General features: G+C 36.4%; 1 pseudogene; it reads right to left on the bottom strand.

Annotated features, from left to right (window-relative positions):
- Positions 1 to 5,180: 5,180 nt before the first annotated feature.
- Positions 5,181 to 5,967, bottom strand: LOC143583354 (putative calcium-binding protein CML46 pseudogene; annotated as a pseudogene).
- Positions 5,968 to 11,504: the final 5,537 nt, after the last annotated feature.

The following is an 11,504-nucleotide window of genomic DNA, read 5'->3' as shown; positions in this document are numbered from 1 at the left end:
AAATCTGAAAACTTACAAACAATGAAACATCTTTGAAAAACCTTGGATTATTGATCTTGATCAACTTTTCCTTAACTTGAGTCTTATACTTGATTTGAAGCTTGCCATTTGCAATGGAATTCGAAGATTTTTACTCCCCCAATTTCGTTGCAATTGTCTTTAATAGATGTGTCTTCAAATCAAGTGTGGGTGAAGCAATCTTGACCATCCTTATCAAGATTGTAAAAATCTGAAAATAAACTTATTCATATGTTGGTTGACACTAAAAGAGATTAAATCCTTAAGCTTGGTCAACACATATTCTTGTAAAGCTTTTGATGAAGTCGTGAAATTGGATGAGGTTTGAATTCCTAAAGCTTGTTGATGATTGGAGAAAAATTACCAAAATACCCCTGAGTATATATCTTCCGTAGAGAACAGCTTGGTCAAACGGTCAACGGCACCAAAAATCTCAAAAGTTTCTTCAAAACCTTGAAATGTTTCACAAACTTTGTTTCCTAGCACACACACTCTGTTTCCTAGCACACAGTGTGCTTGGGAGCACTTTCCTAGCACAAAGTGTGCTTGGAAGCACTTTCCTAGCACAAAGTGTGCCCGAAAAGCAAAACACTTGTGATTTTTCATTTTTTGACTAGCACAAAGTGTCTTCGGAAGCACTTTCCTAGCACAAAGTGTGCCCGGAAAGCAAAACACTTGTGATTTTTTTCATTTTTTCACTAGCACAAAGTGTGCTTGGGACTTAAAGATACTTTTCTTGAGAAGACCAAGGATATGCAAGGGGTTACTCGACACTGGAACTTGACCCGAGATAAAGTGTGCCCGAACCAAAAATTTGTGCTTGGGCAAAACACAAACTGTGCCTGAAGCAACACTTAACCATTATCATTACTCGAGAACAATCTTATATGTTCATTGTATGCCCGGTACATCAAAATTTCATTTTTGCATCATCAATAACTGATTTGCCCTTGCAGAACCTGCTTGAATATTCACTTTGCATTTGCTACAACAAACAATGATAATATTGCCTTTAGTACCTGTTCATTCTTGACTTGTACCTTCTTCATACCAGTTTGTACCAACGACAACGTTTTCCAACATACCATATCCTGTTTGTGCAACACACTTATCAAAATAAATATCGAGCAAACAAAACCCTAATTCTTTCAGATCGAAAAAGCAGTTCCGAAATCTGAAAAGAATCGATGAGCAATATCCAGGCCATCTCGAACTAAATAAAAGAAATCTATCTTCAATCTTATCCACATTCTTTTCAGATCTGGAAATCATCAAATGAACAGAGTTGCCCCAAAACGAGCCAAATAACACTGTTACATCAGATCTGGACCATTCTGACCAAATAAACATGAAATTGATGTTGGATCTCCAAACGAGTCATCAACCCAAACATCAATCCATATACTTTTCTCCAAATCATCAAATAATTTCAAAACACCCAAAAATAATTTCAACGAACTTCATCATTTAACGTCCATGGTGGATTCAAGAGCGAAATGAATCAGTTCAGCGGTTAGTCTGAACGATTCGGTAACCCCGCTCTGATACCAATTGTGAGAACTGAGCCCCGGTGCGGAAGCGTGAATAAATTGTATTAACGGTGGAGCTCGGATCTAGGGTTAGGATCGAATCTAACTCGTATTCACTCTTGAAAGATGTTTGGACGGATGAGGTGTATTGGGAGAGAGCCTGATTTGATTAACAATCAATAATAGGATGAACAATTTTAATCAAAACACAAACAAGATAGAAATGGTAGTATGATAATATTAGTCGAATGATTCTCATAAAGATGAACCACTCATACATACATACATTCATACATACAATCGATTAAGAAATATCAGCCGCCACCAGGAGAGCTCATCCTGGAGGCGGAGACTCTCTCAAAAGGATAAAACCCTAAATCTCACACATACACAATACAGTCACTCATACTAGACAAATGAATAAAAATATCTATTTATACTAGTCTAGCATGACTTGGTCTTCAAGCCATCCACCCTTGGTTGAGACCAAATAATATATTTTTCACCCACAAATTAATCGATGCGTCGGTCTAAAACATAAGTACCAACAAAAAGCGATTGATAGGCAATCGGAAATTGCCCAGGAGGAAGTACTTCTTATACACGGCAATCTTGCCGGTATGAGCCTCTCGAGCTGTCTTGCCCAAAGCAGGCAACTTAGGCTCATACTTAGGGCCAAGGTTATAGACATTGACCATGCTATTGAAGTCCTCGGCAGTCGTACGGCAACCGACGAACTCCATAATATTATTCTTCTTGGTCTTTAAAGGTTGAGAAGATTCAGCCATAAAAGAAAGGAAAATTCAAGGAATGAGGGAAAATATGCAAACGAAGGTGAGAAATGAAATGCAAACGGAGTAATCCCCTCCTTTTATACTAATCGCAATTAATGAAAGAGATGGGTACAGAAAGGATGGAAGACACGCGGTCCAATCGGCAAGCGCCATGATAATAAAGTGACAGTGGAAACCGTCGTCACTGCAGGGCAACCATCGTCAAATTGTCACGTCTAACCATCATTTCACTAAGTTACATTTAATTCACCCCTTTACGCCAAATAACATGTCATCAACATACAAAGATACATGACAAGTATTGGCACAAATAGGCTCCGCCATGGGATGATTATCATAAATCACTGGCCAAGAATAGGCTCCTCCAAGGGATGATTATCACAAATCACCAGCCAAGAATAGGCTCCGCCATGGGATGATTCTCATAAATCACCCGCCAAAAATAGGCTCCGCCAAGGGATGAGTATCATAAATTACCCGCCAAGTATAGGCTCCGCCATAGGATGATTCTCATAAATCACCCGCCAAAAATAGGCTCCACCATGGGATGATTATCATAAATCACCCGCCAAAAACAGGCTCCGTCAAGGGATGATTCTAATAAATCACCCGCCAAAAATAGGCTCCGTCAAGGGATGATTATCATAAATCGCCCGTCAAAAATAGGCTCCGCCATGGGATGATTCTCATAAATCACACGCCAAAAATAGGCTCCGCCATGTGATGATTATCAATAATCACCCGCCAAAAATAGACTCCGCCATGGGATGATTCTCATAAAGCACCCGCCAAAAATAGGCTCCGCCAAGAGATGATTATCATAAATCGCCCGCCAAAAATAGGCTCCACCATGGGATGATTATCATAAATCACCCGCCTAAAGTAGGCTCCACCAAGGGATGATTATCATAAATCACCCACCAAAAATAGGCTCCGACATGGGATGATTATCATAAATCACCCGCCAAAAATAGGCTCCGCCATGGGATGATTATCATAAATCACCCGCCAAAAATAGGCTCCGCAATGGGATGATTATCATGAATCACCCGCCAAAATAGGCTCCGCCAAGGGACGATTATCATAAATCACTCGCCAAAATAAGGCTACGTCATATTTCAATTATCGTGTGATACTTGTTAAATAACCAACTGCCAGGAAGAATGGTTTTCATTATCCAGAAACCCAAATATGTAATATTGGTAAAAGACGAGCGGAACACAAATGGCTGAAGGATACAATAAAGGCCAAAATCCCATGATAAGTCCATAGCCCCTCTTCTTCAAAACGGGCAACTATGGACTAGGGGGGACTTGTAGAGGTAGGGTATTAAACCCACCATTTAACCAAGTACAACACCGAAATTAAACCTAACTAGGGCGATGGGCAGAACAAGCGGCAGCCGGAGATACCATACGCGAGGCGTAGTGCATGGCGCAAAAGTTATAGCCCAATATAATATACATTCCCTGACATCTAGGGAATGGTAGCGTAAAAGTTTCATCAGCATGGGACAAAAAGATACAATTTACATGGGAATAAACACCCAACCAATGGGGATTGGACAACACATAAAGGGCGGTACAAAATAGTACAACACGTCCTTGTCAAAAGGCCATGATGCTCACCAAGTTCCACCAAACTCCACGACCGCACGGGTGAAGAATATTATTGGTGGAAAACCTGACAAGGTAGTTGACCACACACACTCTCTCTCTCCTTCGGCTATATATACCAATGGATCTCCAAATGGTAAAGGATATACACTCTCATACTATCACTCTCAGTACATTCTATTTCGTACTATCAAGTACTGATTCTCATGCCGGAGGGTGGTTACGAGAGAATGCCCCCCCCCCCCAATCCTCGTAACGAGCTCACGGTGTTCTATTTTGCAGGATACACTCGTCTGCGCCAAGAAGGTTTTATAACCCATCGTGGGGAATACTTACGCATATCCCTCAGACTAACGTGTTGGACATTGAGGGGTGAATTTGTGTTTCTTCAAGTTCCTAGCACCCTCCATCCATAAATATTAATTTTTTTGATGTAAGCAAGATAATGAAATTGTTTCACTTGGACAATTTGGAAAAGTAAGATAACTAATTTGCTCCCTCACTTCCCGGACCGAGAATTCGGTCATTTACCCACATGTCTCTCTCATGCAAAAGAGAGACACCTTCGATCAAGTTTTTCAATTCAATAACTTATGTCATTTCCATACCCCATTGGCCTCTAGACACCCTTTGAATCATCAAAAAATATTTTCTCAAATCTAATGAATACAACCTCGATTTTGGCACCATGTTTGATTCCAAAAAGTAGTCTCATTTCCACAACCAGTTTCTTTTTTAATAGATTAAAAGGAACGATACCCTATTCATTTAACTAATTAAACTCTTTCAACATTCTCTGCCACACTCTATTTCCATTAATACGAGATGAGATACCCGCCTCTGGACCATATAGTGAAGTAATAACTTTAACCAAATTGCACCCGATTAATTCACAAAGCTTTATTGAACCATTTCAAAGATCTCACGCCTAATCCTCCTTTTTAAGCGACTGTGTGTGTTTGCAATCTTATAAAGTTTCACTAGTAGAGCATTCTACTGTTGTTAATCGTTGGAGTCGTGTTTAACGATAAACATTTAATTATAGGTCATAAGTTCGAATCTAGTTTCTACGAGGTTTTTGCCATAACAGTTTGAAGGTCACATGACCTACGTAATCTATGATTACTTATTACATTGGTTAGCAGCGTATTGGCGCATGAGTTCTCTAGTCATAGTTCTCTTGGTTAACAAAAGTAATTCTAATGTGGTTGTATAAAACTAAATTGAGGAAAAAATTAAAGTCGGGACGATTTAATAAAATCAACATTAATTTACATATACAATTGTATCACAAATTTTATTTGAATTTAGTGACCAAAATTATATAAAAGAAAAAACAATAATCCAGATCCGTTCATTGCAGTTTTTGGCCTATTATATGGTTTAACTTGTCCGAAATTTAATTTTAACAGAATGTGCCTTCCATAAACTTGAGAAACTCATCAAAATCTATTCTACCATCGTTGTTAGCATCAAACACTCTAATCATTTTGCTGCAGTCATCCATGCGTATTCTATCTATCATCCCCAAAGCGGAAAGAACTCTCTGCAACTCCCCTGCATCAATATATCCATCTTTGTTCTCATCAAACACATCAAAGGCTTCCTTCACTTCGTTCAATCTCGGCCGTTGTTGTTCAAAAATGTTAAAAAGATCATCACAACTTAAACTTTTAGGGAAGCTGTCACCTTTGGAATTGCAGAAAATCCCCAAATTACCCATCACCATCTTCACTTCATGTTCTTGTATGTTTCGGTATTTAAATGAAGGTGATCGTTTAGACAATTTGGGTTTCTGGTTCTTCTTTTCAGCTTGAATGTTGGAACCATCCAAGAAAAACCCTAACAAGAGGATCATGTTGAGTGTTATCAAGTACTCGATGAAATCAGGTATCAAGAAGGTCATGGTTATTGGTAATTAATGGTAGGTTATTTAGTGAAGAGAAGGTTGTGAGTTTGAAGAATACAAGAGTGGATAGTGTGGCTTTTATAAACATTGTGTGTGTGTTTAGGTCACTATCAACTGAGGTTGGAAGAATACGCTGGAGTGGAGAAGGTAGTGTTAGGAACGTGGTTGGAAATGAATGATGTTTTGACGTAGAAAATTCCAAGGAAATTTCTTGCTAGTTTCCTGAGGTGAGATTATTGGCAAGATTGTCCTGCATGCATGACTTACTTTATCCTTTGATATCTTGTATTATAATGATATGCTCAATCAAAATTAATAGTTACAACCAACTATTATATATTTAACTTACTTATTTTATCGTTACATATAAGAAAATATAAAAAAACAGTAAGGATATAAATAGTAAAAGTTAAATGTTTATTACATGTATTCCAAACTTTTTCTTTACTTATTGGTTTGGTTGCCGATTGGACTATTGGAAAGGGACAAAGAAATAAGAGTCGCTAGTCTGCTTTGTGCTCTTTGCTATGAAGTTTCCTTTCTCTTTCCTCCCTTGTTTAGTCTACATTGAATAAATAACTTGACAGTAACGTAGCACCAAAGTGGGTATTTCTTTATTCTGTTAAGATCAAAATGTCCTTTTTCTTTGAATATAGATGTGGACTGAACCATATTAACTCCTTTAAAATTAAAATGAATCGATTATGCTTCGTGAAAGGATGTGATTTTATGGATCTTTATATCAATATGGAAGTGATAATTTAATTGGATTAGAGTATTTTAATCCAGACAACATTGGTTTTTATAACTTATGTCAAAATTTTGTTTAAATACGAATTTTAACGTGTAAAAAATTGTCGTGAGACTTTAATATAAAATAGAGAAAATATGATTATTTTTTATGGTATCTGCACTTTATAGTAATGAGGATTGATAATTTCAAACAAAAGGAAACAATATAAAACCGGAAATCAAATTATATAATATACAATCTGCAACTTTCTTAGGCTATTTAACTTGATCATCATGATTTGAAAGTTGTTTGTTCTTGCTTTGATTGTAGAATAAGCTAAAGTATTTGTACTTCACTTTGTTGTTACTTGGATCCAAGTATCTTCACACGTGTCATATTAATTTGACATTTCCCTTTCATATATGTCATTTAGCTCCATTACACTCTTTTGCATAAGGCTTACGATCCTCACACACCACTAGAGATCTTTTGTATAGGGCTATATGGACGTATAATACCTGAATCGTGTCAGTTTGTGTCGGATGTTTGTCGGTCATTGTTTGTAGTGTCTCGTTATATGTAATTATGATATATTCACAATTAAAAATAAAATTTGTGTTTCCATTGAAACAAAAGGTAAACGAACAACAAGTTATATCGCTATCCCTTTTGAATTTCTAAACTCAATCTTTAAAAACTATATTGATAGATCTATTATTATAACAGGATATTTTTGTTCAAGCACAATTTAGGCTGTGGTTTATATTTTTTATTATTAATGAATTTTTTTTTGAACGGTCAAGGAATTTCTCAAATGAGCTACTGACTAAATTTACCACATCGGGATACACTTGCCTTTCGATCCGAGGAAAACTCTTACTTAAGACCTACGTATGTGAACACTAACCCAAAGGCATGATTGTGCGGTAAAATAAAACTTATTTAGTTGAAGGATCCGACTAATGAAAGTCACCTCCTTACCTAGTTTCTCATCATCATCCGGTGCCGCCGCAACTAATAAATGACAGTGCAATAATCGAACACATGTCACATAAATCACCAAGTCTCTTCCTTATCACTCCATTACAAGCTCACGTCTTAGTTTTACCAAATTAAAAATGAAAACAAAAATAACGAAAAATAAACATAAGCAAAAAAAAAAGCCTCACTTTTTAACAAGAGTCCCATGGGTTAAACATTAAGGAACGCAGATCTAGACCTTATTTCTTTCTTTGTTTGCCATCGCAATTTGACTTAGAAGCCCTACCCAATACCAATACCAATACAATAACAATACGAGATTCGCCACATCCACTACCGCCGTACGCCATTTCTTCTGGCGAACTATGACTTTTGCATCTCACGTCTTTCGTCACTCTAAACAGGTCCCGATCATCCTTCCTGTTCATCCTAAGACGCTCAATTACCGCTATCTATCTTTCATTTTGCTTCTGTTTGATGCTCAGATATTATGTTATGTATCTATGAATCTACGATTGATGTGTGATAGAGTTTAAGAGAGGATTGTATGAATTGGTGATCCTTAGGAAGAGATTTTCCATTCCCAAAAGTTACCTTGTCTTTCCCATTACACGAAACAATTTCAAGAATATTACCTGTAGATTGAGTCATATGATCGGTAGCTCCGGAGTCTGCATACCAACTTGCGATGTTTGGATTAACTTGACATTGAGCTTGAAAAGAATTTGCAAGATGGGCTTCACTGGTGGGATACGACACATGAGAAGGACACGAACCAGCCACATGACCATGGATACCACACAGTTGACACGGGTGAGGAGCATTAGGGGAGTCCCTGCTGTTGTTACGAGGACCATTATTTTCACGTCCACCGCGGTTTTGTCTGCCTCCTGTATAGTTGCGGTAACCACTATTGTATCCACATCCTCCACGACCATGACGAGGGAAACGGGAAGACTGTGCCATAAACGCCGCAGAAGAAGTGTGTTGCCCATGAAACTCACGAAGCTCTCTGCTGAGCAACCAAATCTCTAAATGAAGGGGCGGGATGAGCGGCCCTAACATTTGAAGTGAAACTGATGTAATCAACACCGAGACCAACGGTGAACCAATATAACTTATCGGTGTCCGAAACATGATGACCAATTGTAACACCCCGTAACCGCAGCGGAAACGTACACGGGATGCAACAGACACATCTGATATCAACAGCATTGCTTATAAAGAAAATATCACTACATTAATTTATAACATATTACATTGTTGCGAGTTTCATTACTGTCTAGGTGTTACACACATATTTTACCGATAAGACATTAATAAATTCATTACAAAACAAAGAGCAGCAAGCTTCCAACAGGTAGCACAGATAGTTAAGCAAACATCAATCAATCCAACTTGGGCATACCTAGAAAACATGTAAAGAAAACGGGTCAACTACGAATAGTTGGTGAGTTTCACTAATTTAAATAAACACTGACAAATCATTTTAATAATCATTTATTAACAATATAATCATGCTGGGAACTTTGTTACCCCAGAACATTCCCAATAACTTTCTGGGAACTATGTTACCCCAGAACAATAAATACCCCTGGGAACTATGTTACCCCAGAATAATAATAACCCCTGGGAACTATGTTACCCCAGAACAACAATAACCCCTGGGAACTATGTTACCCCAGAACAATAATAATCCCTGGGAACTATGTTACCCCAGAATAATAATAACCCCTGGGAACTATGTTACCCCAGAACAACAATAACCCCTGGGAACTATGTTACCCCAGAACAATATCACATTATAAACATTTTATATATTCTATGCATCAGCCCATATATATATAAATGTACAAGTATTTCCATACGATCGGTATGTACTTAAATAATTTAAATAAGACATGTTTTCCGCCCCGGGAAAATATAATTAAAACAATTCATTAAAAGGGGCTCGTGAAAACTCACCTTGTTGTGAGTTGGTGAGTAATATAAGGAACAGCTACGTGCCTGGATCTGTAATATAATATCTAGTCGTTACTATATAATTCCCATAACTTAAATACATATCAATCGGTACATCTGGGAACATTGTTAACCCAGTACTGTACTCGATTCGGGGACAATGTTAACCCCGTGACACTTCTAAGGACTCAGATTGACATTGCTTAGAGTTTGACAGTCAATTTAGTTAAGGTGATGAAATTATAGCTCGGTTTGACACCCCGTTTGGCCGTGGGGCCCATTTCCGGTATTTCGGTGCCGAAAACGGTAAAATCGGGTAAAATTACCCAAATCATCCGAATTATTTTCGGATGATTTATTTTTACTTAATTTACTTAGATTTATGAAATAGTCTATTTTTAGAGTTTTCATGTACCAGTCAGCTCGCTTATGCGAACTTTGCCGGTTTACACGTTTTAAGCTTTAAAAACTTGTTTTTATGTTCTTTTTAGCACAAATAATTACCCGATTAGTCTCGGGTCTTGAAATTTTGCACAAAACTTAATTTGACAGAAAGGAATTTTGTAAAAATTTTCCAGATTTATTTTCTTATATTTATATTTATTTATCTATTTTTAAATCTTATTAAAATACTAAATATATCAAAAATACCAAAACACTTTAGAAAAATCCCAAGTTTTTCTGGGATGATCTTTATCATCCTCATAACTTTCTGGAATTTTCCCAGATTTATTTTCCTACATTTACATTTATTTATCTATTTTTAAATCTTGTTAAAACACTAAATATATCAAAAATACCAAAACACTTTAGAAAAATCCCAAATTTTTCTGGGATGATCTTTATCATCCTCATAACTTTCTGGAATTTTCCCAGATTTATTTTCCTACATTTACATTTATTTATCTATTTTTAAATCTTGTTAAAACACTAAATATATCAAAAATACCAAAACACTTTAGAAAAATCCCAAATTTTTCTGGGATGATCTTTATCATCCTCATAACTTTCTGGAATTTTCCCAGATTTATTTTCCTACATTTACATTTATTTATCTATTTTTAAATCTTGTTAAAACACTAAATATATCAAAAATACCAAAACACTTTAGAAAAATCCCAAATTTTTCTGGGATGATCTTTATCATCCTCATAACTTTCTGGAATTTTCCCAGATTTATTTTCCTACATTTACATTTATTTATCTATTTTTAAATCTTGTTAAAACACTAAATATATCAAAAATACCAAAACACTTTAGAAAAATCCCAAATTTTTCTGGGATGATCTTTATCATCCTCATAACTTTCTGGAATTTTCCCAGATTTATTTTCCTACATTTACATTTATTTATCTATTTTTAAATCTTGTTAAAACACTAAATATATCAAAAATACCAAAACACTTTAGAAAAATCCCAAATTTTTCTGGGATGATCTTTATCATCCTCATAACTCCCTGGAATTTTTCCAGAATTTAAAACTTATTTTTCAAGCCATTTTCACCCAAAACCGAGCTAGAAAGCCCTAGAACTCGTTTCACCGAAAAGCCTACTTAGACTTTTCCAACTGAGCTCAAATTTTGTGGGTGACTTTTATATGTTATAAAAAGCTTATCTTAAATTTTCCGGAATTTTTCATCATGTTTTGCTATTTTTCACTATTTTTGGCCAAAACCGAGCATTAAATTCACCAAATATTCATCTTTTATCCAAAAATTACCAAAAATTCACAGATCTCATATTTTCATGTGTAGATCATCTCTGTGAAATTTCGTGACCCGACTCTAAGCACACGTAAATCTGTCCATTTTTTCATAACACACGAAAACCGAACTATCTTGTGTTTTCTAGCTTTAGATCCCAAAGATCTCGGTTTCTAGCCTTTGCTAGCCGCTAGATACAACACTTACAAGCACATCAACACCACACCAAGCAAGTTATACCCACAATCAAGCCATTTCT

The sequence above is a fragment of the Bidens hawaiensis genome, unplaced genomic scaffold (genome assembly GCF_021521415.1).
Source record: "Bidens hawaiensis isolate Kalapana, Puna unplaced genomic scaffold, B.hawaiensis_p1.1 tig00032364_1, whole genome shotgun sequence".
NCBI classification, from domain to species: Eukaryota; Viridiplantae; Streptophyta; class Magnoliopsida; order Asterales; family Asteraceae; genus Bidens; species Bidens hawaiensis.
Note: the sequence above shows the minus strand (reverse complement) of the source record. Positions and strands in the feature narration are given on the sequence as shown.